This window comes from Vipera berus (genome assembly GCF_964194415.1).
Source record: "Vipera berus genome assembly, chromosome: 1".
NCBI lineage: Eukaryota > Metazoa > Chordata > Lepidosauria > Squamata > Viperidae > Vipera > Vipera berus.
Window position 1 is genome coordinate 116,978,169 of NC_138202.1, and position 27,072 is coordinate 117,005,240.

The following is a 27,072-nucleotide window of genomic DNA, read 5'->3' on the forward strand; positions in this document are numbered from 1 at the left end:
ATGCATTTGGAGTCAGCAAGGGAATTCTTATGTTTCCACAAATATATGTCTAGAAGTTTCTAAAGTTGGTCATTTTTTAACCTATGTAAATAAATATTCAAAAGTGAAAATATTCAGACTCAAAAAAGTCTTTGCCCAGGAGGCTTGCCTTGCACAAATCTTGGCTGGAAAAATGCTACAAAGCCATTGTGACAAAATGTACAGCGGACTGGGTTTGATATAGGAGTGAGCATTTGATATATTTTACTACAGCAAATCATAACAAAATTCCAGTTCACACAAGATGGCCACAGTCCAACCACCACCGTATAGCAGTCTCTAAAGAGGGATGTGCATGCTGAAGTTATACATATGAATTTAAATGATTGCTTTGTTTCACAAGCTGCGTAGTGAACTATTGTACAGGCACTAACATTACTAGCTACTGCACTGCTTTATTTAAAATGATCTCTTCAGTGTGCTAGCCAGCTACAAGAATGAAGCTGAATGAAGATCAAGATCGAGAATGACACCGTTTCTTGTCTGTTTGTAATTTTGTTTGCAGCCTCATACCTTGGTGCTGCCAACATGAATGTCTAATGAGAACTTCTGCCTTATCCAATACTAATGGCTACTGATTTACAAACATTTTACATTATCTTTGCTACTGCTGTAGCAACTTAATGATTTCTGAGTCTGTTTAATAGTCTTATCAGCCACAGTGCCATGACAAATTTTGTGTGAACATACCACACATTCGTTTCCCACATATATCAATTAAAACCTTCCACAGATTGCCTGGCATGGTAAGACAAATGATGTCAGAGTTCCATATTACAGCCCACTAGTTCTCGGTTTACATTTTTTCAGCCACAAAAGTATGAAATGAGCTTCAATAAGGTTGCAGCTTGCTTTTCCTCCCAAACAACTGACAATGCACTGGTTCTCTTTACTCAAACAATTCAAAAGCATGTCCGAGGCTCTCAACCAAGCTTTCTGGAGGCCAGCATCATCTGTGATCATCACCAGCTTTTCCACCTCTGCAGTTCCTGACACTGATGACAATGGATCGAAATCAACCAGCTACCCTTTAAAATCACTTGTCTTCCTAATACAGTTTTATTCCACAGCATAATGGGAAATCAAAATGGTTGTTTTGAGACAAAAGAGGTTTCATAGAAGGCAGCCACAAGATTTTGAAGAAACTGAAACTTTAGTAGCTGTCCAAGGAAGCCATATACTTTGGGATTTCAAAACCTCTACTGGGGAGCAAAATATGATATCACCACAACTTCTGCTACATTTTGATTCCATCAGAAATAATTCATGTTTCTAAGTTCCTTATCCATCTTTTTAAGACATATAACATAACCACACAAACGCCTTTAGTTCAAATAGAATTATTCCTCCAGGGTGCCCATTTTGCCAAATTCACTCTTTTTAATTGGGGGGGGCATGTATCTGACTTTCCACGTGTATATATATGTGTGTGAGTATGTGTGTATACAAGAAAACCTGAATGACCTTATGCAGCCGGTATACATGTCAAAATCACAACTAAATCTATTTGTGTACAGTATTACAACTGTGCCAAAACACATCCTTCAACTTCCTGAACGATTTCTTTCTCAGTGAAACAGATAAACAGTAGCATCTGTTTATCTCATTCGTGAAGTATTTTATCATTCCTGTAGTGTTTTCCTTGGGTTTGTTCTAGCCTAGAATGCTTGAGGTCGTGGTTTTGTATTTTGCACACCTCTCAATTACTTTGCAGATGCCCTAACTCCCTAATTCTTTACAGGAAATGATCTCCTGGCAGGAATTACCAAATAATATATAAAACCATGAGAAGCCAAGGAGACAGGCTGGTGAAGAAATGGCTGCACGATAAAGACAGGATGCTGATGCAAGTATGAATGCACAAAAGCTTCACAAATAAAGAAAAATATAAAAATCCTCTATCATACCCACCCTCAAATATCATCATTTTCTTCTCCTCTGAACATCTAATTGAAGAATAATTGAAAAAAATGCAGAAGAATGTTTAGCTCGACACTAACCAATGACTTCCTGTGCCTCATTAAATTTTGCTGCAAATAACATTGCTAAGATTAGTCTGAAAAACACCACATCATCCTAGATTACAATGATTGGAAGTACCTTTGGAAATCATCTTGTCCAGTCCCTACCAGTGCAGGAATCTTCTGCTATAGCATCTCCAACTGATGGCCATCCAATCTTTTTTTAGACATTTCCAACAAAGGAAACTCTACAATGCCCCAAGCAATTCCTTGAACAGCTCAACAGTTCTTCCTATGTCTAATCCAAATTTATTTCCTTTAATTTAAATCTGTGGTTTCTTGTCTTGCTTATTGAAATGACCTTTTTTTTTATTGAAAAGTTTTTCAATACATTTTATCTTTAACAAAACAACCCCTCCCCACCCCCTCCCCCCTTCCCAACCCAACCCGCCCCCCCTCCCCTTCCCCTTCCCCGACTTCCCAGAGCTAAATACAAGGTATAAAAGTAAAAACAATCATAAACAACCATATGCTAACAACAATAAACTATTAGGTCTATCACACTTTAGCTCTTATAAAATGACTACAAGCAATATAAATGTCCCATCAATACTTATTCAAATGCTAAATGAAACTTTTTAGTCACATATTTATTCTGGATGTAATCAATCCATTTTTTCCACTCCACGATATATCGTTGTTGTGAATGGTCTTTCAAATACACCGAGATCTTTGCCATTTCCGCCAGGTTAGAAACTTTTAGAGTCCATTCTTCTATAGTCGGCAATTCTTCCTTCTTCCAGTATTGCCCTACTAAAAGTCTTGCTGCCGTAATTAAGTTCAACATCAACTTAGTGTCCACAACAGTAGTATCAGTAATAATGCCCAATAAAAACAATTGCGGACAAAACTTTATTGAAATGACCTTGAACAAGTCCACCTTATATATATTTCATCCAAAAGCCTTTCAGATGCCTGAAGACATTTCTCCCATTAATCTTCTCTTCTCCAATACTTCATCCAACCATTTCTCATATTTTTCCCCCTTTCAGGGCCCTAATCATCTTGTTCTGTGCTCCATGAGGTACATTTGGAAATTAGGGGACAATTTAACCCTGAATACATCTGAATGAAGCCTTGCTGCAACCCAGTACTTGGGTAATGAGGACAACTGCATTAGTGTATGTTTGATAAATATTTTTCCATTGTTCACATTCACTAACAGAAGCCATTTTTAGACAGGAACCTTCTTTCCCATCACCGCTATTTTATAAGAAGGCCAACACTATGACCTCAAAAATCCAATTCAAAGAATTTTTGAGAATATACTTCACATTTTACAGATGTATCTTTTTTAAAAAAAATCCCATTTATATCCCGCCCTTCTCTGAAGACTCAGGGCGGCTTACAATCTAAGCACAAATCAATGTGCTTAGCAATAGCCTTCATTCTATGTATATGCCTGCTTATTAGGGCTTTCGCCCCCCCCCCAGCGGCATTACTACAAAGTCAGCTTATTGCACCCAACAATCTGGGTCCTCATTTTACCTACCTCGGAAGGATGGAAGGCTGAGTCAACCTTGAGCCTGGTGGGACTCGAACCTGCACTAATTGCAGGCAGCTGGTGTTACTTAAGGAGGCATTAGCCCACTGCTCCACCAAGGCTCTGTATCTACTGACTTGGAAAACATTGCTTACCTATCATGAAATTAATTCAAGATGCAACAACGTAAACACTAAAGAATATAAATAAAATATCACTGCAGATTAAATTAGAAGTTCCACAATTACATTAAAAAGCAACACATTAGTATTTAATTTTTGGTCACATAAACTTTTAATGGCAAAAATAAGCAGTATTCTACAAGAAAGGATTGGGTTTTTATAAATATTAAGAGTTACACCACTTTATCAATAGCTCAATATATATTGGAAGATCCATGCTTGTTCTGGCATTTTTCTTTCCACCGGGTGCAAAGTTGGTGACATGGATAGGAAATTAGTTTCAACATGAGCTTTGGTTCAAGTTGCTGGTTTTCAAAAGTTCAATAAATCTGTCAACTAAATAAGTAAGAGTCAAGCAAAAATATTCTATAGCTTTGTTTAATCTATATATTTATTTTAGTCCCTTGCTCCAGTTTCACTGAAAAAGGTTGTCTGGATGGTTTTGCTGAAATGAGTGGGTTTTGTCGATCAGAAGGTCGGCAGTTTGGTGGGTTGAATCCCAAGTGCCGCGTAACAGAGTGAGCGCCTGTTACTCGTCCCAGCTTCTGCCAACCTAGCAGTTCGAAAGCACGCAAAAATGCAAGTAGAAAAATAGGGACCACTCCGGTGGGAAGGTAACAGCGTTCCGTGCGCCTTTGGCATCTAGTCATGCCGGCCACATAACCACGGAGACATCCTCGGACAAGCGCTGGCTCGTCAGCTTTGAAACGGAGATGAGCACCGGCCCCTAGACTTGGAAACGACTAGCACACATGTGCGGGGGAACCTTTACATATATATATATACCTTTACCTTATACCCATGATTATTTTTCAACATCAGAAACATTTTTAAATCCTAGAGCTAGTGTGGCAAGTTGTGACCCCCATTTTTCCGTCCTTCTTAGAAAGAAGAGCAAGCTGCTTTAGTCTTTAAATCAAAGTATAATTTTTATCCTGTAAACAATGGATGAGCCACTATTATTCTCCAAAAACTACCAAGATTTTTATTCTGAATACTATAAAAAAAAGTGTTAGAATGCATATTCTTTTGACAGCCTGTCAGCATGGTAAACTTAACCTTGGCTTGAGAACAATCCTGCTTTTCTTCATAACCTCAGACTTTTACATTCATTGTTGTGCTAAACAAAACTGTCCACCTGCACAAATAAGTCCAGATGCAACAGCAGATGGGGAGAAATCTATGGATCGCAAACATATATTTTAACAAAAAGGTCTAAGAGTAAAAAGCATCAGATTCTGCCAGATATATAAAATATTGCTACACAAAGAAGCTTATGGGGCAGGTTGTAACAGAAATAATCCATTGAATAAAATGCCATTTGAATCATGCAGTGTTGCAATCTAAATGTCTACAATGCCAGTGAGAAACACAAGATAAGATGGGAATATTTAGGTGAGTTCACATAAGACATATGTTTTCATGGCAGTTTACTCCCCTGCCTGTCTACTACAATTGTGTTTTTCTTAACTCCCATCTCTACTTTCCAAATTCATGCATGTCACAATAACCAAATAACAAAACACAGAAGGCAGCCACAACTGGTGGTCCATCATTCCAAATGCAGGACATGGAATAACTGTTTTAAATCACAAGAAGACAGATCTACTTGAATGTTATTTAAAAATCCTAACAATAGGAGCTATTTCAGCAGCAGATCAATCCTGAATGAATGGTGGGAGCTTCCTTTTGCTCAAAATATTCAGGCAGAGGCACACAACCAGAGGCATCTATGGAGGAAGAAAAGTAGCATCACCCCTTTTGTTCATACACTGTGACCCTATACACACATACAAAAGAGATGAAGCTTGCACTACCATAGCAATATGGGTTTGTCATCTTCCTAAAGGCTACGATCCTGTAGATGCCTCTGTTTGTAGCATCTTTTGGTGATGCTTAACTGCAATTCTTAGGAGGAGGTTGGACATGGTAGTCTAAAATAACTTTTCCAACTGTATGATTCTAAGAGCATTTCCAGATTGCCACAATACTATACCCAAACCCATTCCATCAAAGGCATTTGAAGATGATCCACAAACGATCTTTCAATCACAGGATGTTAAGAAGAAAACAACTGTCCTGCGTGAGCTGCTGCAGACCTCACAGAAAGCAAATTTCCTTCATATAAAAAAGAAAATTAAATCAATTGCTTTATCCTTATTTTGTGCAGTTTTCTAGTGTGGTCATATGCAAAAAAAAATGGTTCCAATGAACAGACGTTGAAAAAACCTTTCTCCCCCCCCCTTGACTAACCTGAGGAAATGCAAAGAAGCGGGAATGGGGAAATGAGCCAGATATCTAATGTCTCCATTAAGCTGAAGCATGTTTTTTTTAAAAAAAAAAGAAGTCCAGTAGTTCACAACTGAGCTACAAATGATCAAGCTCGCCTTGGACACAGTTGACATCGTTACAAAGATCTGATGCTGCTTTTGTGTCAATGCTGAGTTCTCAGGTGGTAGAGCTTCGGGTACAATAAAATGAGCATGTTACTAGATTTGGACATGGTAGAGGTCCACCCATGAAGAAAAAACTCTTATGAAGCTCAGCATGGGATTTTGTCCTGGAGAAAATCTGTGTGGTCCCTAAAAGTTGCTCCCCTCACTTATAGCCCATAATTAATCAATGTCACCTTGGGAAAGTTATTATTATCTTAATTCTACTTCCAAAGAGCATTCCTGGGAATAAAATGAGGACTTTCTGCCTTTCTCAATGAAAAGTATTTCTGCATCATAATAAAACCACTTCAAAAATAATTTCACATGCAAAATATTTGTGCAAATAAAGACCATTTCAGTACTAGTAGGTTGGTATTACTTTCCTACTTCTGGCTCTCTTTTTGCAAAGTAACATGTAGCATTTGTGCTTCGTATAACTTTTTATTATGACCTCAAACTCTTTTGCAATTCTCTATAGATTCCTGTGAGAATTAAGCAATCCCAGCTTAAATGTAGTTTAAATGTAGTTCTTCAAATCCATATATGACAGCAAAAATTGCCCATGTGGTTACCCTCATAAATGCTAACAAAAATCAATCTACAGAGCTGTTACTTCTGGATGCTATTATTCCATGTGGAGCTTCAAACAACTATTGAACCACATAGCAGAGCTTCTTATTGAGGCAACATGTGACAGACACGATCTATTAACATGAACATTTTGTTTGTTTTTAGAAATTCTCCACATCAAACCAAGCAAGTTGCTACAGAGTTCTACGCTGTTCACATTTGGTCATCTCCACCCAGAAAAATGTATTGCTGCTGCGGTAACTGCAGTTTACTTTTCTCATATTTAATGGACTCCAACTCTTGTTTATTCATCTGAACAAATACAGCAAATGTGGTTCAGTCTGCAATGATTCTGAAAGAATCAAATAGCTATGAGTTGATCAGGAAGAAAACTGTTTCCTATATATAGTGTGAGGCCAATAACATGCTTTCCAGGATCCTGTTACAAGCCTTGGTGGCCCTTTAGCAATTAAAAGGACAGGACACAATTTCATTATTTACTGTCAGGCCTAAAGTAAAGCAAATGCCAAAACAAAGTTTCAAGATAAATAAGAACTTTGAAAAGATGTTTGGGCTGCCACAGACAATTTGGAATGCTGACAATCTTGACAATTGTCCCACCAAGCTAATGGGTAACACAGAAAAGCCACATTCTGCTGTATTAAACTACCTACTTTATTTTGAAGAGGGAGGGATCTCTTCCTCACACCCTGAGCAAGATTATTCCCTTAAACAACAAAGAATATCACAGATGGTACCACACACAGAACCACAGGGGAAAAAAATCATTAATCAAACTTCTACAATGCAAACTAAACCAATATTTAAGATAAACACCTCATCGATTCCTGGAAGATTTTCTTTGACTACACAGGCAATCCTGAAAAAAAATGTTGAGGAACTGATGATGTGTTTCTTGAATATTGGCTAGTTTTGCGTTGAGAAAAATTGGCTAAAATATAAATGTATATAGCTGACCATCTCCAGACAATGAAACTTGCATCCCTAGGAGAGTTTGATATTCTTGAACAGCTAATGGAAAACTCCATCTCAAGAAGGCCACCAAATTCTTAACTCTCCTGACTTCATCATACCTTCTTTTAATTTAATTAATGGTTAATACCACATTTCCTCACCTCCTTTGATGCATGACACTTCACAGAAAATCCTTCCCTTAAGCATTTGGGAAAACATGGTAACAGGAGGGAAAATGTTGGAAGAATAGAATGGAATGGAATGGAATGGAATGGAATGGAATGGAATGGAATGGAATGGAATGGAATGGAATAGAATAGAATAGAATAGAATAGAATAGAATAGAATAGAATAGAATAGAATAGAATAGAATAGAATAGAATAGAATAGAATAGAATAGAATAGAATAGAATAGAATAGAATAGAATAGAATAGGAGTTGGAATGGACCTTGGAGGTCTTCTAGTCCAGCCCCCTGCTCAAGCAGGAGAACCTATACCCTCTCAGACAAGTGACTGTCTAGCCTCTTAAAAATCTCCAGTGGTGGAGTGCCCACGATTTCTGGAGACAAGCTGTTCCACTTGTTAATTGTTCTCACTGTCAGGAAGTTTCTCAATTCCAGGTTGCTTCTCTCTTTGATCAGTTTCCAACCATTGTTTCTTGTCCTGCCCTCTGGTGCTTTGGAGAATAATGTGACCCCCCTCTTCTTTCTGGCAGCCCCTCAAATACTGAAATACTGCTATCATGTCTCCCCTATTTCTTCTTTTCTTTAGATTAGCAAACCCAAGTCCTGCAGCCATTCTTCATATGTTTTAGTCTCCAGGCTTTTGATCATCTTAGTTGCTCTTCTCTTGAATTTTTTCCAAGCTCTCAATATCTTTTTTGTGATATGGTGACCAAATTTGGCTGCAGTATTCCAGGTGTGGTCTTACTAGGGTTTTATAAAGCGGTACTAATACTTTGTGTGATCTTGATTCTATGCCTCTGTTTATACAACCCAGGATTCTATTAGCTTTTTTGCCTGCTGCTGCATACTTCTGGCTCATTGTCAAGTGATTGTCCACTAGGACTCCAAGGTCCTTCTCACAATTACTGTTTTTAAGACAGGTTTCACCTAATATGTACTTGTACCTTTGATTTTCCCTGCCTAAATGTAAAACTTTGCTTTTCTCCACATTGAAATTTATTTTGTTGGATAGGGCCTATTATTCAACTTTGTCAAGATCTTTTTGGATCCTGAGTTTGTCTTCTGGGGTATTGGATACTCCTGCCAGCTTAGTGTCATCTGCAAATTTGATGAGTTCCCCTTCAATTTCCTCATCCAAGACATTTATGAAGATATTGAAGAGTACTGGGCCTAAGACAGAACCTTGTGGTACCCGACTGCTTACTTCTCTCCATGGGGATGTAGTGCCATTGAGGACTACTCGTTGAGTACGGTTTGCCAGCCAGCTACAGATCCATCTGGTGGTGATGTTGTCTATTTCACCTTTTTGTAGCTTACCAAGGAGTAGGTTGTGATCTATTTTATCAAATGCCTTACTGAAATCGAAGTATACTACATCCACAGCATTTCACTGGTCTACTAGTTTAGTCACTTTATCAAAGAATGAAATAAGATTGGTTTGGCATGACCTGTTTTCAACAAACCCGTGTTGGCTACTAGTATAACTTTGTTTTCTTCTATCTAGTTGTTCATAGATATGTTTTTTATTATCTTTTCTAGGATATTCTAGGATCTTTCTAGGAATAAACAATTGGCTTCAAAGATTTACACAGCTTGGAATAGGATATATAGCAATAATTGATGCTATCTCCGAATCATACTCACTGATCAATAAAGTTACAGGAATTTTACTGAGAAATAAACCAGATAGTAGGGGAAAAATGAGAGCATTTATCTCCATCTTGTTACTTTGTCAGTTCCAAAACTAAGTCCACAAAAGTGTCTTATACATAAACCCTTCACAAAATGACTGATGAAATTAATGGCTGAGGGCTGATGGTGCTGTAAGGTTTCCATTTCAAGGTCATTCAGCGCCATCTATGGGCCAGCCATAAACATTTAATTCAACATTTTCAGTTTTCCAAATCAAAACTTTCTAAATATAGAGTTTTATACTATTTTAAACTTCACTTTTGTTACCACACAAATGGTGGTGCATGAATGGGATACTGTATATTCAGCGCAATGGAAAATGTTACTTGATTTGTGGAGCCATTTTTTTTGTTGCAATAAGTCTACCTCTTTGGAAACAATTTAAAAATATGAGCCATGTTGGCTGAAAATGTTGTATTTCATAGCTCTAAAAAAGATATCTTGGTTGACAACATAGAACATGTGAAAGTAGAAGTTAATTTTATGTATAGAAATCCTTGTGGCTTTGCATTTAAAAATTATATCATACACTACTCTGTATAAAAGGAGAGCAAAGAATGAAGAGCCGTGAATGCTGCCTCTTCCTCATGGGAAAAATGAAAGACCGTGTTCTTGCCATTGCCTTTTCCAATGCTACAACTTTTGTTTCACTTTTGAGGCTGCAGTAAGAGAAATTCATCTATCTGGATCCAACATATGGGGATGACCAAGATAACCATGACACCAATGCTGGATCATCAACAGCATCAATGCTTGGCCAAAGAGGAAAGCCAGGATGCTCCCCATTTTCCTCTTGTTGCTGGAGATCCCAGTTCACCACCAGAGCCACCCTAGTCCACAACACTCTTGGTCCATAGCTCAGCTGCTGTACTTGTCATTCTTCTGGCTGCAAGTATCCTTACAGTTTCCAGGATCTGGAAATCACTGAGGTGCCCCAAAGAGAGTCAGACTGAGCAGGATCCAGATAATGATTCTTACATGGGACTTGTCTCCCCATCATGCATAAGGCTTGTGTGAGTGCCATACTCACTGGATTCATCAGGGTGTAGCTTAGTTGGGGATTCTTTGTAATGAAACTTTTGTCTGACCATTCCACCAAGGCCTATGTTGCTGCTATGACACCAAGAAGAAAAATTTAAATAAGACTTACTACTGCCCACAATATATGCACCCTATCTGCTACAAATCATATTGTGAAGTATGCAGACAACATGGCAGTGGTGGGTCTTATCCGGGATGACAATGAAGATGTTTATAGGCAGGTCTTTTTTTGTTTAAAAAAAAAGTGCCGGAACTCACACACATCATTCAACCCGCCTTGCCTACCCTACAAGGTTCCATCCAAAAAAGGTGCCAGAACTCCGTTCTGGGCATTCTATGACAAAAAAAGCTCTGCTTATAGGGAAAGAGGTGAAGGCACTGGTGGACTGGGATACTAAAAGTAACCTGGTTCTAAATGTTGATAAAATAAAGAAGATCATTGCAGAATTTAGAAAAAGCTGGCATATTCATACTCCATTCAGTATCAAGGATGTAGCTGCAGAGGTGATCAACAGTGTTAAGTATCTGAGGGTGCAGATAATTAACAATCTGAACTGGTCTCTCCACACATGATCCTTAGTGAAGCAGGCAAACTAGTGTCTGCATTTCCTACATCGGATGAGGAGACCACATCTTTCTCCTTCTGTCCTGGCCACTTTTTACAGAGGCACGATTGAAAGCATTTTAACAAACTGCATCACTGTCTGGTTTGATGGCACCAGTGCCTCAGATAGAAGGTCCATACAGAGAGTGGTAAGGACAGCCGAGAAGATCATAGGAAGCTGCCTCCCTGGTATTCAGGATGCTGCTTATAAGCGCTATGTGCTTAGAGCTCAAAGCATTGTTAGAGACCCCCACACATCCACATTATGGTGTTTCTGCTGCTCCCCTCTGGGAGGAGGTGTCGAAGTATTTCTAGCAGGACTACCCAATTCTGTAATAGCTTTGTTCCCTATGCCATCCATCCGATAAACTCGCAAAATTCGTTTCTCTCGCCATGCACATGTATACTTAACCCGAACTAGACTGTTGTTTCTCTGTGTCATATAATATCTGTGGGTGTATGCATAATTCTGTGTTTATTTATTTATTTATTTTTGTCATATTTATGTATATCGGAGGGGGTGACCCTTTGAGAGCTGTATGCAACAAAATTGCATTTTAATGTATGCCGATTAGTGTACATTCAAAGTGACAATAAAGTTATTATTCTACTCTACTCTACTCTACTCTACTCTACTCTACTCTACTCTACTCTACTCTACTCTACTCTACTCCACTCCACTCCACTCCACTCCACTTCCATTTGTGTGTGTAACACAGCACTTTCCTGCAACTAGAATAACATATGGAGACCAGTGAATTTCCCTGGCTTTCTTTTCCTCCCTTTCCAACGAAACTCTTTAGGAAAACATCCTTTTCTCAATATCAATAACAGTAGAATAAGAACAAGAGAATAGAAGCTAAGTTAATTATAAATATATTCTGAACCACCAGATGGGGCTGCAGTCATTGAGCAGCATACTGCAAGTTAGTAAAAGCTAAATATATAGTGCATTTAAAAAGTTTGTTTCAGGGAAAAGGGACATTAAAAACTAGGATCTTATTACATATCAGGTTTAGTGGAGGTTTTTAGGGTTTTCTTTTAAAAAAATAATCCTGTCTTGTCTTTTGACCTTGAAAAAAGCAACCATATGCAGCATCTGCAAATGTAATGTTAAAGAGAAAGAAAGATCAGATGTAACTACACCAAAGTTAACAAGTTAGCAAATATACACCGCTTCTTTCCCAGCTTTTATCTTAGCAGGTGGGATAGGGTTTATTTATACTCATAACCATACCATAACATATTCCTACTCAACATAGTTTTCTGGCCACACAGAGAGCAACAATATGCTGTGAACTGAATTCACAGTGGAAGGTAATTTCCTGCCAGCCACATCCCAAATTGAGGTGCTGCGTCCAGTGAAAAGTTATATTGCCTAACTGCTAGTGGCATTTTAAAAATTTGCTTAGCATAAACCAACATTGTTTGCTTAAAACATTACTAATACAATCCCTCATGCCCAAAATAAAATCAAATATCAGATCAGCTACTTTAAAAAAAAGAATAATTAGGCAGCCCTATTTTCTGTCTTTAAGCCATACTACTGCCTAAAGCAGGGGTGTCAAACTCAATTTCATTGAGGGTCGCATCAGCATTGCGGTTGCCCTCAGGGGGCCGGGTGGGTGTGGCCTGCGTGGGTGTGGCCTACTGGGTGGGCGTGGCTAGAGCACGTATGGCCTACTGGGTGGGCGTGGCCAGCTCTACCTCATTCGCATCAAGGGTGCCTATGGGGGCCTGGGCAGGAGTGGGACAGATCTGAGGGTCTCTGGCAGAAGGAGGGTCTCTGGGCCAGGGCCAAGGTAGTGGGGGCCGTTCCCTCACTGTTTCCAGGATGGCTTCGCGGGCCACATGAAACCACTTCGCTGGCCGCATCTGGCCCCTGGGCCTTGTGTTTGACATGTCTGGCCTAAAGGAATAGGATTTGGAAAGAAGCAATGTCTTCTGAGTGTACTTGTATTCCCATTGGCTCTAAATCTGCTTTTTTTCCTTAAGCCATGTTATTCTTCCTTTCTTTTCTTTCATCTAAGATTATCTTATAGTTTCTCATCATTTACTATGGTTATTGGTTACAAAACCCAAAGAGAACATGAGAGGCTGTTCCATTAGACTTCCCTATATACAGCCCCATATACATATAAATTGGTCTTTACACATCTTCCACTGCGACCTGTAGAAGACAGAACAAAAAAAGTATTGACATTGCTCCGGTTCCTTGGATTATGACCTTCCACTTATTCACAGCATTATTTCCATGAAAGGAAAAGGATCTATCTCTGCAGATCTGGAAACATGATCCATTTGTCAGTGCTGTTGTCATCTCTATGGGAGAATTGCCTGAAATTCCTGCTGGGCCTACTATTTATTGGTCATTTGGGATGCCGGATTTCTTTTTAATAGCAACTGGATGTGACCAGCCAGTCATATCCAGGAAGATTAAATTGGTGGAATTTTAAGCTGTTTCAAACAGTCCTGTGAGCAATCCCTTGACTCATAGTAAGACCATTCATTACAGTACATCCAGTGTATATGGCTGCTCATCTCAAACATAGCATTAATAAACAGATAAAAACATTATAAAATAATACATATGGAACCAAAATAAAACCAATGTCCTCAGTATAACCAAGATACAGGTTCAGCCACACAATCTGGGCCTCAGGCTTGGCAACAAAGCCAGATTTTTAAAGTCGTATGGAAAACCAACAGAGCTGAGGCAAATCTAATCTTTGGGGAGTTATATTCCAGAGGGCCATCAGCGTAACAGAAAAGTTTTCACTCCCCAGGCCTGCCAGAGGGCGTTCCCTAACAAATGAGACCATACCTCGCCCTTTGGGTCTCATAAAAAGGGTCAAAACTGGAAAGAGATGGTCCTGCAAGTAAGGCAGGATCACCCAAATGCCGGATCACCTGAAAGACAGCAAGCATGATTAACACTCTCTCTTTTAATGTCCTTAACCAATGTGCAGCCACATCCAGGCAGGTGGCGGGGAAGGCAAAATCTGTCCTCCAACACCTTCACTGCTGGACCAGACTTCTCTTCCTAATTAGAAATGGATTCCCCTGCAGAAGGGAATTAAGTCAGGGCAGCCATGCCCTTTAACTCCTCTTGTGCTGTAACCTGAGATGCAGCCCCCCCAAAAAAGAGATGAAAGGAAATTCATTTCAACACAAGGGGGATTACTGCTCTCCTTACCGCTGATCTGACCTTTAGAATTCAACATCAGGAAGGCCAGATACAAAGACTGTCTCATTTTTTTTTTTAAAAAAAAAGGGGGGGGAGGAGTGTAGTCTTTTAATGGCAACTGAACAAAGGAACAGCATTCACAATGTAATACAAACTCTGGTGTCGAGGAAAGAAACAGCATGCACAGCTTGGGCATCTGGTCATTTTTTTTTCTATCTGACCTCTTTCGTCTCCTTCCTTTATGGAACTGGTTATCATCTGGAGAAGAGATAAACTTGAAGGAGGAATGCAAAAACAGTTAAATAAACATGAGCCTAGCCCTGGGAAAGATGAGAGGGTGAGAAAGAGACTCAAGATAACCCTGTCTTGATTACAGTTAGGCAGAGGAAGCAGACCAAAAAATGGGGCAGATGGAAACTTGCAAGTTTTCAAGATGTTATTGTTCTATCTTGCCTTTCTAAAGATGGCATCCATAAAGGAGAATTCCAGTAGTCCTTGAGGTGACTGCTTCCTGGCATGGCCTACCTCACAGGTCTGCAACCTGCAGCTCCGGAGCCGCATGCGGCTCTTTCAGCCATCTCCTGTGGCTCCTAGTCCTCTGCCATGTGCAGTCCAAAAAAAAAAAGTGGGACTAAAAAAGTTCAACCAATCAATTCAAATACGCAGGGTAGGTGCATATCTCGCCTTGGCTCCACTCTTCAGTCAAATCCTGTTCTGCGCATGCGCGCATGTACGCACATGCACATACATTTTTTGCGGCTCCCAGTTTTTCCTTTTGTGAGGGAACCGGTTCCGAGTGGCTCTTTCACTGTTTCAGGTTGCTGACCCCTGGCCTACCTCATCGATCTTAAAAGAATAACCAAATGCATTGTGACATAATGCAGCAAATATAAATTTAGTAAGGAATTGACAAATCTCATTCACAATCATTGAAAGAATTATAAATAGGAATAATAAAAAGCAGTGAGGAACATAACAAAATGAAGAAAACATCTACTGATCTTGAATGTAGTACAAATCTGTTCTGTGGTTTGAGGCCCCAAATAATGGCATTTGAATTCCAAGAAGTATTTTCTCCATTCATTTTCCATGGAAACAATACAACCCCTCTTTACAGTTCATATGTGGCTTCAATTCTTAGGACTCTTAAAAGAAAAGTTTTTGATGTAGATTAAGATGAACTATAAGTAACAAGATGTCTATAATCCAATTAAACCACATTCTGCTTCTCTTCTCCTAATCAGAGCTGAAAGGAAATCATGGGTTTATCCAGAACCATTAACCAAGTTGCCTGGGAATGATTTGAGTACTCTCCCAAAATAAAGTAAAAAACCAGAAAGTAAAGAGACAGAATAGACAATGATTTGAAATGCCACCTCAAACTAATGTAAGCAAAATCCTTTTCACAAAACAGAAGGATACAGGAGAATCCTGCTTCTGATGGTGAACACTAACAAAGCCTTGTGATGTTCCCCTCCAACCCATAAGAAGATAGGTCTCCATATCATGTGTAGGGAGATGATGAATAGAGCAGTCTTTTGATTGCCCTCACAATCATTTTCATAAGTAGTCTGAGGAAACATTAGGTATAAAGGCAACTGAATAGATAATACTACTAGACTACTACTACTATACTGGGTGATTAGAATTAAGAGGACCCTCACCCTAACTGTTTGGTTTTCCCGCTCTTTTCCCTCAAACAACTTCTTTTTCTCCAAGCTGCTGATTGAAGGATGCCAGTGGTTTCTGTCAGGATGACCAAGGAATGAAACTATTCTTCCTTTCTGAGAAATGACACCATTTATTTCATTCCCACAGTTAAAGTTCTGTATTATCTTCTTCAACCGAGACGTTATTGAGTAACTGATTGTTTGGCTATATAATCTCCAATGCTATGCAATCTTGTTTGTATACTTAAGAGAGGGAAATTACTTGGGCAGAGGTTCATTATCCATGTCATGATCTATGACCTCTTAACATTTGAGGTTGGTAGCAACACCAGTCAGTCTCTTCTTCTGTTGGCTCCTGAACAGTCTCCCTGAAGACACATCTCCATCTTAGATGCAGAATGTGAGACAATCCAGCCTGCAGCTGCAATCAGCATTTAAGACCAATAAAGCCTTCAATAAATCCCGCAAGCAACACTGTTGTAGTAGTTTTTGTTTTTTCCCCAAAAAGATCCTGTAACTCAGGGATCCCCAAGTCCTTGGTCTGCAGCCCATTAGAAATCAGGCCACACAAGCAGTGGACAAGCCTACAAAGCTCAGTTTGCAGAAGCAGCACAAGTGGCAGGCACACACACAAAAGCATCCCCTCCCCCCCCCATCACTGCTGGTCCACAGAGCTGGAAAGGTTGGGGACCACTGCTGTAGCTCATATCATTTCTTGACTTCTGACTTTTAGCTATTAAGTCTTATCTCTTTGCAAATCATTCACTGCCATTCTGCAGTGTTCTGGTATAATGTTTCTCAACTGAAGCTTAGGAACTTTCAGATGAGTAGATTTCAATTCAATGAAGTCTACTCATCTTGAAGTTGCTAAGGCTGATAAACCCTGTTGTAGATCATCTGACTTTGAACCGGATCCGTCAACTCAAAAAAAGTCAATAAATACCACCATTTTCATTTCCATAGTTTTCATAACTTGATAAATTTTAACAAATATGTGTCTGAAATTTCAATTGAAGCAAAGTATTCAGAAACCGAACGAATGAAAACAGAGGAGAAAAAATATCTAGAAAAAGCAACAGTATTGCAGAGAGTTAGCCCCTATTTCTGTGAAATCTAACCATCAACATCTTATGTGTTTTTACTATTTTATTTCTTATGCTTACATTCTGACCTTCTTTCATAATGATATTTTAGTCTCACAGCAACCTTATGAACTAATTTATGTCAAGAGACTTTCTCAAGGCCACTTACCCAATGAACTGACCAGGGAACTGAGTCTGGATTTCCCATCACCAAAGCCATCCACTAAACACATGGCCTATTTTACATTATCCTAGTTGAGTTCATTCACCCTCTCCTTTTGCCCTCACCCTCACTTTAGAACAAAAGAAGTACTAGTAAAAGCAGGCATGTAATTAGCCTCAGCAAGGGTGACATTGTGAAACAGTTTATCTCAACCCATGAATGGGCCATAACTCTAAACCACAAATTGGAAGACTTCAGGCTTTAGGTACCTACTTTGTCTTTATTTGAATGGCCGCCAATAAATATCCCCAACATCCACTAACAGCAGTCTCTCAGTGGGAAGGACAAAAAAGCAAAGGAAGGGAAAAGTTCCCCAAGCACAGTTTCAGTCCAGTAATTTCTCTTTGCTAGAACTGAATGTTAAGTCTTTTCTCACATAAATCAATCCTGCACCATCTCACCTTGCCTTTATTTCAGCAGGCCGAGAGGTAACCTTTTAATTTTGCTCTTTTAAACACCTGGAAGCAAAAAAAACAAAAAACCCTTCCTGGAAAGTGGCTTTCCATTTACCTTTTCCCAATCTTGGCAACTTGAAGACGTACGGATTTCAACTCTCTGAATTCCCCAGCTAGCGGCTGGCTGAGGAATTCTGGGAGATGGAAGTCCATACCTCTTCAAGTTGCCAAGGATGAGAAATACTACACTAGATCATGAGATTTTGGGAAAAGTGCAAAGAAGAGCAACTAAGATGAATAAAGGCCAGGAGACTAAAACATATGAAGAACGGTTGCAGGATTTGGGAATGGGACGTGGTGGCTCAGTGGGTTAGGATGCTGAGCTTGTCGATCAGAAGGTCGGCAGTTTGGCGGATCGAATCCCGAGTGCCGCGTAGCAGAGTGAGCGCCTGTTACTCGTCCCAGCTTCTGCCAACCTAGCAGTTTGAAAGCACGTAAAAATGCAAGTAGAAAAATAGGGACCACTCCGGTGGGAAGGTAACAGCGTTCCATGCGCCTTTGGCGTCTAGTCATGCCAGCCACATGACCACGGAGACGTCCTCGGACAAGCGCTGGCTCTTTGGCTTTGAAACGGAGATGAGCACCAGCCCCTAGAGTTGGAAACGACTAGCACGCATGTGCGGGGGAACCTTTACCTTTTACCTAATCTAGAGAAAAGAAGGACTGGGGGCGGGGGGGGGGCAGTATGATAGCAGTATTCCAGTATTTGAGAGGCTGCCACAAGGAGGAGGAAGTCAGCTTATTTTCCAAAGCACCAGAAGGCAAGATAAGAAACAACGGATGGAAACTAATCAAGGAGAGAAGCAACCTGGAATTAAGGAGAAACTTCTTAACAGTGAGGACAATTAACCAGTAGAGCAGCTTGCCTTCAGACGCTGTGGGTGCTTCATCATTGGAGATTTTTAAGATGAGACAAGACAGTCACTTGTATAAGATGGTATAGGTTCTCCTGCTTGAGCAGGGGATGGACTAGAAGACCTGCAAGGTCCCTTCCATCTCTATTCTGATTGATCAATCGATCATACATAAAGTTGCAGGCACGCTTCGGTGTACAACGAAGAAGATATATTTGGAAGTCCATGAACATATCCCACACGCAATCTCATAGGCAAGTGAAAGAAAAATGGACTGTTGCCCACTTCAGAGCTGCTCTAGAAACTTAGGAATGCTCTAGAGCAGGGATGTCCAACCTTGACTACTTTAAGACTTGTGGACATCAATCTTCAGAATTCCTCAGCCAGCTATGCTGGGGAATTCTGGAAGTTGAAGTTTACAACTCTCAAAGTTGCCAAGGTTGGACACCCCTGTTCTAGAGCATATTTAGGAAGCTGATGAATAAGTATGAAGAGGAAATCTGTGCAGCTATGGATCTTATTTTACATGCCATATTGGAAATAAGTTTGGTTTATACAAGGCAGTGATTTTTCAGAAAATAGACAGGATAGTTGCTAAAGTGTGCTTGGAAAGACTATAAGTACCATGCACTTAGTATATCCTTGCAACAAGAAGTCTCAATTCCCAAAGGAGGGGAGTTTTTTAAAAAGACAAGAGACTTTGATAGAAAAAAATTCATTTCACCAGATTCTCCATCCTGCTGGCCATTGTACATTGTTGGATATCACCCTTAATTTCTGGCCTCAGGAGAGCAGATTTTTCTTCAATGCTAGTCAGCAAGACAGCTGTTTCCCACAACTGAATGTGTCTCTTAGCAAACCATTTTAGACTCTCCATTCATACAAAAAGAGAAGCTGACAGACACTAAAGGATCAGCTGTTTAAACAACAGAACAACACCTTTACCCACTTTCCAAAGCAGGTGTTGATTAGCAAGTTATCTTCTATTATTTATATCTAGGCATCTGCAAAAGGTATTTCATCTATTACGCTTGATGAAAGCCTCTATGTAGTTCAGCTTCTTAAAAATATGCTAGCATCCCAAAGCCTTGGGAGAACCACAGTGTTGATAGAGGATTCAGATGGGGGCAACTTGAGAAGACTCAGCCTTCCACAAACTGCCACGTGTTCCTAGGTCAAGGAGAGAGAAAAATAAATAAAACTTGATATGGTTCCTGGGATATCTGGGCTCCTTCACCATAGTTGAGTAAAAAGCGGAAATACCTTCCTTTAGCTAAGAACTGAGACAAGAGTAAAACTAAAAAAAATAAAAAAACCTCACTCCCCAAGCATTACAAAATGAAAGCAAGCCAGTTGTGAGGCATATTGGCTCTACCATTCAGCCTAGTAGCCCAACAGGCTTTTACTGTGTAGCTGCATGTCTGGGACAGGCAACACAAGCAAGGGAAATCACACACCCCAGTGTCCCTGCCTCCCTCTACAAAGGCTAGAATAAAAGGAGGCTGTCCACCCTCCTCCACCATCACAACATGTAGAACTCAAAGTTCTCCTAATAGTTCATAAGAAACCTCCAAAGCGGATGATAGAGCAACATTGTCTTCTCTCCAATTATAGTAAACGTGATTTTCCAGTTAAAATACTGTTCGGATGTTTAAATTCATTTTCACCAAATTAGGTACCTGACATGCAAATGAAGCTCTAAACCAGGACATCATGGCCCTATTGCCTTCTAAATGTTGATAAACTACACCTCCCAGCTTCCCTGAACTTTAATGCCAGCAGAGGCTGCTGGCAGCTGGGATTTGGTAACACCTGGAGGGCCATGTGTGCCTCATCCATGCTCTAAACATTGGTCTAATTCTAGGTAGATGATCACTGCCTTTCACACAGCAACCTTGAATGCACGATTAAGAAAGCCAATGTACTCATTATCATAATCATCATCTCAACTTTAGTTAAAAAAACTTTTTTACACCTCCATCATTTTTGTCAGAGAGCAGTGTGCTTTCTGAGAACACTCCACATCTCAGCTATAAAAATAGGGACAGACACAAGATGGCAGCAAGTAGATACAGAAAACACTTTTACTGCCATTTAAACGTGATATTCCGCAGCCTTGCTTTCTAAACAAAGAAGCATTTGTTTCAAATATATGGGGAATCCCCTCTTTTTGGTTTCCTGGAAATTTGAAGCACAACGGTAAGTCTGAAAGGAACAGTACTACCCAGGAGAACAATTAAATAATTCCAAAATAGGCAAATAACCAAGTGTTGTGGATGATAAACCTCACAATCCTTTTCTACTGATCAGGCTGCCTCTGTCCAAAACAAGAGGTTACCAGATTCTGTGTTACTGCCATTATACGTCAATTAAACAGACAAAGTGAAAGCTTGAGGTTAAGCATGTTTATGAGCTAGGAAGGACTAAAATAATTAGCTGAAATCTGGAGACAGATGGTATCTTTAAACTTTACTATTTGGGCTGATGGTAATCTCAAGTTTGGCCAGAGCCCGGAAATAATAGGTCAGGATTTCAGAAACCAGCTTGTCTTTTCTTTTTTTTCTCCCTGGGCAATGGAGGAAATTGCTACTTTTGAAACAGGATGTACTTTACTTCTAGATAACATATAGACAGTAATTTCAACTGAAGACGTCCTGAATTATCAGATTCCAAGGCTGCCAATTATCAGTTATAGGTAGTCCTCGGTTTACAACCCCAACTGAACCCAAAATTTCTTTTGCTAAACAAGACAGTTGTGAAGTGAGTTTTGCCCCATTACACGACCTTTCTGGCCAGAGCTGCTAAGTGAATCACCGCAGTTGTTAAGTTGGTAACACGGTTTTTAAGTGAATCTGGCTTTCCTATTGACTTTGTTTGTCCAAAGGTTGCACAAGGTCATCAAATGACCCTTGGGCCCTGCAGCCATTATAAACTTATGCCTGTTGCCATGGTTGTAAGTTGAGAATTACCTACATATATCTAGCTATGTGCTTAAAGCTTTCCCAAAGCAAAAGAGACAGCATTTTATTTTTCATTAGGTTTAGCACAGGAGTCTCCACTGTTGGCAACTTTTAAGACTTCTGGACTTCAACTCCCAGAATTCCTCAGGCAGATGGCCACAAGAATAAGTTTTGAAGAAAGTTCTGACAACTTTTGGCTGAGAACTTAAAAATGTGGATAATATGCAGCAATGGCAAAACTAATAGTATATATTCTCAACAAATTTTAACCAAATTTAATCAAGAATGGTTTTGTACTTCACACAACATAGCCAGTTTGATTTAGTGGTTAAGATATCAGGCTGGAAACCAGGAGAATGTGAGTTCTAGTCCCGCCTTAGCCATGAAAACCAGCTGGGTGACTTTGGGCCAGTCTGTTGTGATTCAGGGTCAGCCTGTGGGTTCGGCAGTTGGGTCGGATGACTCAGAGGAGGAGTGGAGTGTTGAAGAGCTTGCTGAGGGGGTCGGAGAGCTTGCTGAGGGGGTTGGAGAGCTTGGTGATGAGAGCCCTCAGCCAGGCCCCTCCCACCTGGTCATGATGGAGACCCAGCTGTGTGAGCCTGACAGCGTGGATGAAGATGACCCACAGCTGGCCCTGTTCAAGGACACCCGACGCAAGAGGCAGTCAATCAGAAGTAAACAGAGGAAGGCAATGGGGCACCTTGGAAGGAGGCAGAGAGAAGCCACGCCCTGAACTGTATAAAAGGGGAATGCGTGGGAGGGCTGGTTTGCTGAAGGCAACCGCTTGAATAGCTCCTGTTTCATGGTTCGTGTCTTGTTTTGCTCTGTTTTATGTTAATAAATTTGGCAGGCTTAGTTCCAGCCTCTTGCCTTCTTGTAAAGGGGTTGTCCCTGCCTTTTCTGCAGGGCCGGTAGCAGGCTGGTACAGAACACAGTCACTCTCTCTCAGCCCAACTCAACTCACAAGGTTATTGTTGTAGGGAACTAGGAGGAGGAACGTGTGTTGGATATGTTGACTGTCTTGAATTATTTGTAAAAATAATAAAGGTGGAATACAAACAAATGAATATATAAATGGTAAAAATAGTCACATATAGTTTGGCTTCAGAGGGGTCTAAATGTCTACAAATATTACAAATTAGCAGATGCATAAAAAGGGGGAAATCAAAAAACCAAACTTTTTTTCATTTTCCCTTTCCTCCCTACTTTTTTATGTTTCTTCTTAAATTTTGCTTTATCTATCTACCTAATCTCTACATATATAACAATACAATGGACACTTTAATACCAAGTAATCATCTTAAGATCGAAACCTTTATCAAACAACAAATCCTTTGATACAATTCATGGCAATTCATTTTTCAATGTTATGCTCAACTTTGGATAAAAAAGCCAAATAATTTTATGTTTGTAATATTATGTCCTAAATTGTCATTACTATTGATAGAATATTTTTTTTCTCTTTCTGTTGTACTGAAACAATACATTGTATCAAGACTTGTAACAATATAATAGGAAAGGAAAGGAAAGGAAAGGAAAGGAAAGGAAAGGAAAGGAAAGGAAAGGAAAGGAAAGGAAAGGAAAGGAAAGGAAAGGAAAGGAAAGGAAAGGAAAGGAAAGGAAAGGAAAGGAAAGGAAAGGAAAGGAAAGGAAATTATGTTCAAAAAAACAATATAAAGTCAGTAATTACAAATGGTGAAACATTACAGCAAGTAGATCAATATGTATATTCCCATACAATGTTTACTGGAGTTTACTGGGAAAATGGAGAAATTTTAAGATTACAAATGCTGCTTTCTTCTTTCAAATGTTTGTTGAAGGAAGGAAAAAAATGAACACATCTCTGCATATAGAAGTGACAGTTGTATGTGTCAGGAGAGAGAAATAAGATGAATGCAACAGGCATGGCATATTTAAGCATTACATGTGCTAAAAGAAGAATCAATTGTGTCAAAATGAATAGGTGATAAAAAAAATGTGAAGTGTCTGACCATAATGAAAGAAGTGTATTGACTGGTTTAGTCATATTGAAAATGAATGAGGATTAGATTACAAATCAAATATACGAAGAAAAAAATGAATGGATGGAATGGAAGGGGAAAATTGAGAACACTGTGGCTAGAAGGAGATGATGTATGGTTTAAAAGGGAGGGATGGAACATTTAAAGAGCAAAAGGCAATGGATGAAGCAAGTAAGAATATGGTAGAAGCAAAGATAATTTGGAAAAGTATGGTAGTAGTGTAAACCTGATTTCTGTACAGGTAGTCTTCAACCTATGGCCACAATTGAGCCCAAAATTGATGTTGCTAAGTGAGACATTTGTTAAGTGAGTTTTACCCCATTTTTATACCTTTCTTGCCACAGTTGTTTTTTGCAGTTGTTAAGTTAGTAATATGGTTGTTAAGCGAATCTGGTTTACCCATTGACTTTGCTTGTCAGAAGGTTGCAAAAGATGATCACATGATCCCGGGACACTGCGACTGACATAAATGTGAGTCAGTTGCCAACTGTGAATTTTGACCACATGACCATGGGGATGCTGCAACAGTTGTGTGAAAGACAGTCATAAGTCACTTTTTTCAGTGATGTCGTAACTTTGAACAGTCACTAAATGAACTGTTGTAAGTTGAGGACTACCTGTATTTTCTTTTTCTGACTTAATGCCTTTATTTGGCTATTTCTTTTTTCTGTTTTTTGCTAATGTTGCTTATCCCAAAATGGCATACCATGAAGACACATATGCAGGCATGTTGATATTATTTTTAAAATATCATTAAGCATCTGTATTTCAGCACTATCCTATACATGTCTATTCAAAAGTAAGCTCTGCATGCCCAAGGTTTTCTCTTTTCTGGGGCCAATTCAAGTTAGTGGGTTATTATAAGCCACATATCTGAACAATTTAAACATACTATTTGCAGAGCTCCTTTTAGAGATTTAATTGAAGTAATACAGAGAGGGCTTGGGGAAGACTGGGTGAGGGAGGGAAGGGAAGAATTCCAGCATTCTAAATTTTCAAAGAATGATAAATTGACTCTGTTTTACTTCACCTAGGGCTAATTGACAGAGCAGAGATAAGGTGACAGAGGGATATGACTGGAATGTGACCTCTTCACACAGTGCTTCCCAGCCCCCTTCCCCATTAATAAATTACCTTCAAGACTGAAAAGGACAGAACAGGATCTGAGAATGTTCAACTAACCATCTTGCTAGGAGAGCTGCAGATAGTTTATTTAACCTTCCATCTATTTGCTCACACTGTGCTGCTCCACTCATGCACTAAATATTTCAGACAGACTGAAAATATTGGACACTGGATACACCTTCTTGGTTCTCAGCCAAAGTGAGAATTATATTGATTGGACACCTTTGTGGAAATAATTTGTACTAAAATCAAAATTATCAATTAGCTTTCACAGAAAATGTTTTTTTTGGGGGGGGGGAATTCCCCCAAGTAAAGACATAGAAAACTCTTGCATAACATTTTGATGGTCATAGCAGCAGTTATGGAAGAGATCCTTGGCTGCAGTTGAGACTTACATTATTTATTTATTTGATTATTTATATCCACCTTTATAATGTTTACAAATACCTCAAGGCGATGAACACATGCAACACAGTTCCCTCCTCCTATTTTCCTTACAATAATAATCCTGTGAGGTGAATTGGGCTGAGAGAAGGATTGGCCCAAGGTCACCCTGCTGGCTTTCATGGCTTAGGTGGATTTGAACTCATGGTTTCTTGCTTTCTAGCTTGGTGTCTTAACCACTTGACCAAACTGGCTCATTAACCTTATAATATTGTATTTTTAAAGGTTATTCATAAACAAAAAATAATTTGTATTTTATTCAGAATTATAGAAAAGAAAATATTTCTGAAGGTTCTGTAGTTTAGAACAAGAAATAGTTATATGTATTTGCATGCCTAAAGTACAATATATAAATAAAAACCACATATTTACAACATAGACCCAAAATGTTAACAATTAAGCTTTCTAATTCTTTCACACACATAACAAAGCTAAAATAAATCCTTAAAATTAGTCTATTGAAAGTAATACATAGTTATTACAGCCAGCTGACACTTTTTTCAAAACTTTGTATGAAATGTCTTTGTCGCCCTTGAAAATAATGCCATTTGGCAAGATATGTGTTTATATTCATCCAAGAATAGATGTACCACTAAATTGTGCGTGACTGACCCAGTACATTATGTCACATAGCAAAATTTGGGAACACAAAATAATAGTGATCTAATTCCATTTATTTATTTATTTATTTATTTATTTATTTATTTATTTATTTATTTATTTATTTATTTATTTATTATATATTACAAGGGACGCGGTGGCTCAGTGGGTTAGGACGCTGAGCTTGTGGATCAGAAGGTCGGCAGTTTGGCGGGTCGAATCCCAAGTGCCACGTAACAGAATGAGAGCCTGTTACTCATCCCAGCTTCTGCCAACCTAGCAGTTCGAAAGCACATAAAAATGCAAGTAGGAAAATAGGGACCACTATGGTGGGAAGGTAACAGCGTTCTGTGCACCTTTGGCGCCTAGTCATGCTGGCCACATGACCACGGAGACGTCCTCAGACAAACGCTGGCTCTTCGGCTTTGAAACGGAGATGAGCACCGGCCCCTAGACTTGGAAACTACTAGCACGCATGTGCGGGGGAACCTTTACCTTTACATACATACATACATACATACATACATACATACATACACAGTATATACACACACACTATACTTTCTACTGTATATTACTATTCTACTTATATTACACCCACTCCCAAAGTATATATTTCTATACTCTCTACTGTATAGCATGGCCAGTGGGGAAGAACAGTGATAGTTTTATGTCCACATTATTCAGAAAACCAGATATTGTCTATGCCTGCCTCAGATAAATATGCTGGTGTACACATCTGCCATAAACAGAACATCTGCAGAAACCTATATTATATAGAGAACTAGGAAAATAATATTTTATGCCAATATATAGCACCTCATTGCTAAGAGAGAATTTTCTTTAATGCTTCATAACATATAGAATTTTGTAATGTATCCCTATTGAAAATCACATGATCCTGTGATGGCCTTTCCCAATCTGGGATGAGCCAGAGTTGTATTTGGAAGGCATTAGCTGATAGAAGGCTACTCAATGAAAACTGTTACTGAAAAACTACTTGATGGCACATAATCAATCAATTCTATCCCTATAGAAATATATCCAGGAGCGGATCCTTTTCCCCTAGGCCCCTGCCACCACGTGCAAAGGGAGCTAGTTTGATTTTTAGGCATGCACATCGCCCTAAAACTAGAGCTTATTTTTGGCGTAGGGCTTATATTACGCCCACTCCCAAAATCAAGCTAGGGCTTATTTTCAGGGTAGGTCTTACTTTCAGGGAA

The 27,072-nt window shown here is 39.3% G+C and overlaps 1 protein-coding gene across 1 annotated transcript in view; it reads right to left on the reverse strand.

Annotated features, from left to right (window-relative positions):
* The window catches only part of COL18A1 (collagen type XVIII alpha 1 chain), a 196,168-nt gene that overhangs the window by 119,684 nt on the left and 49,412 nt on the right, over positions 1-27,072 (reverse strand). The window lies entirely within an intron of this gene.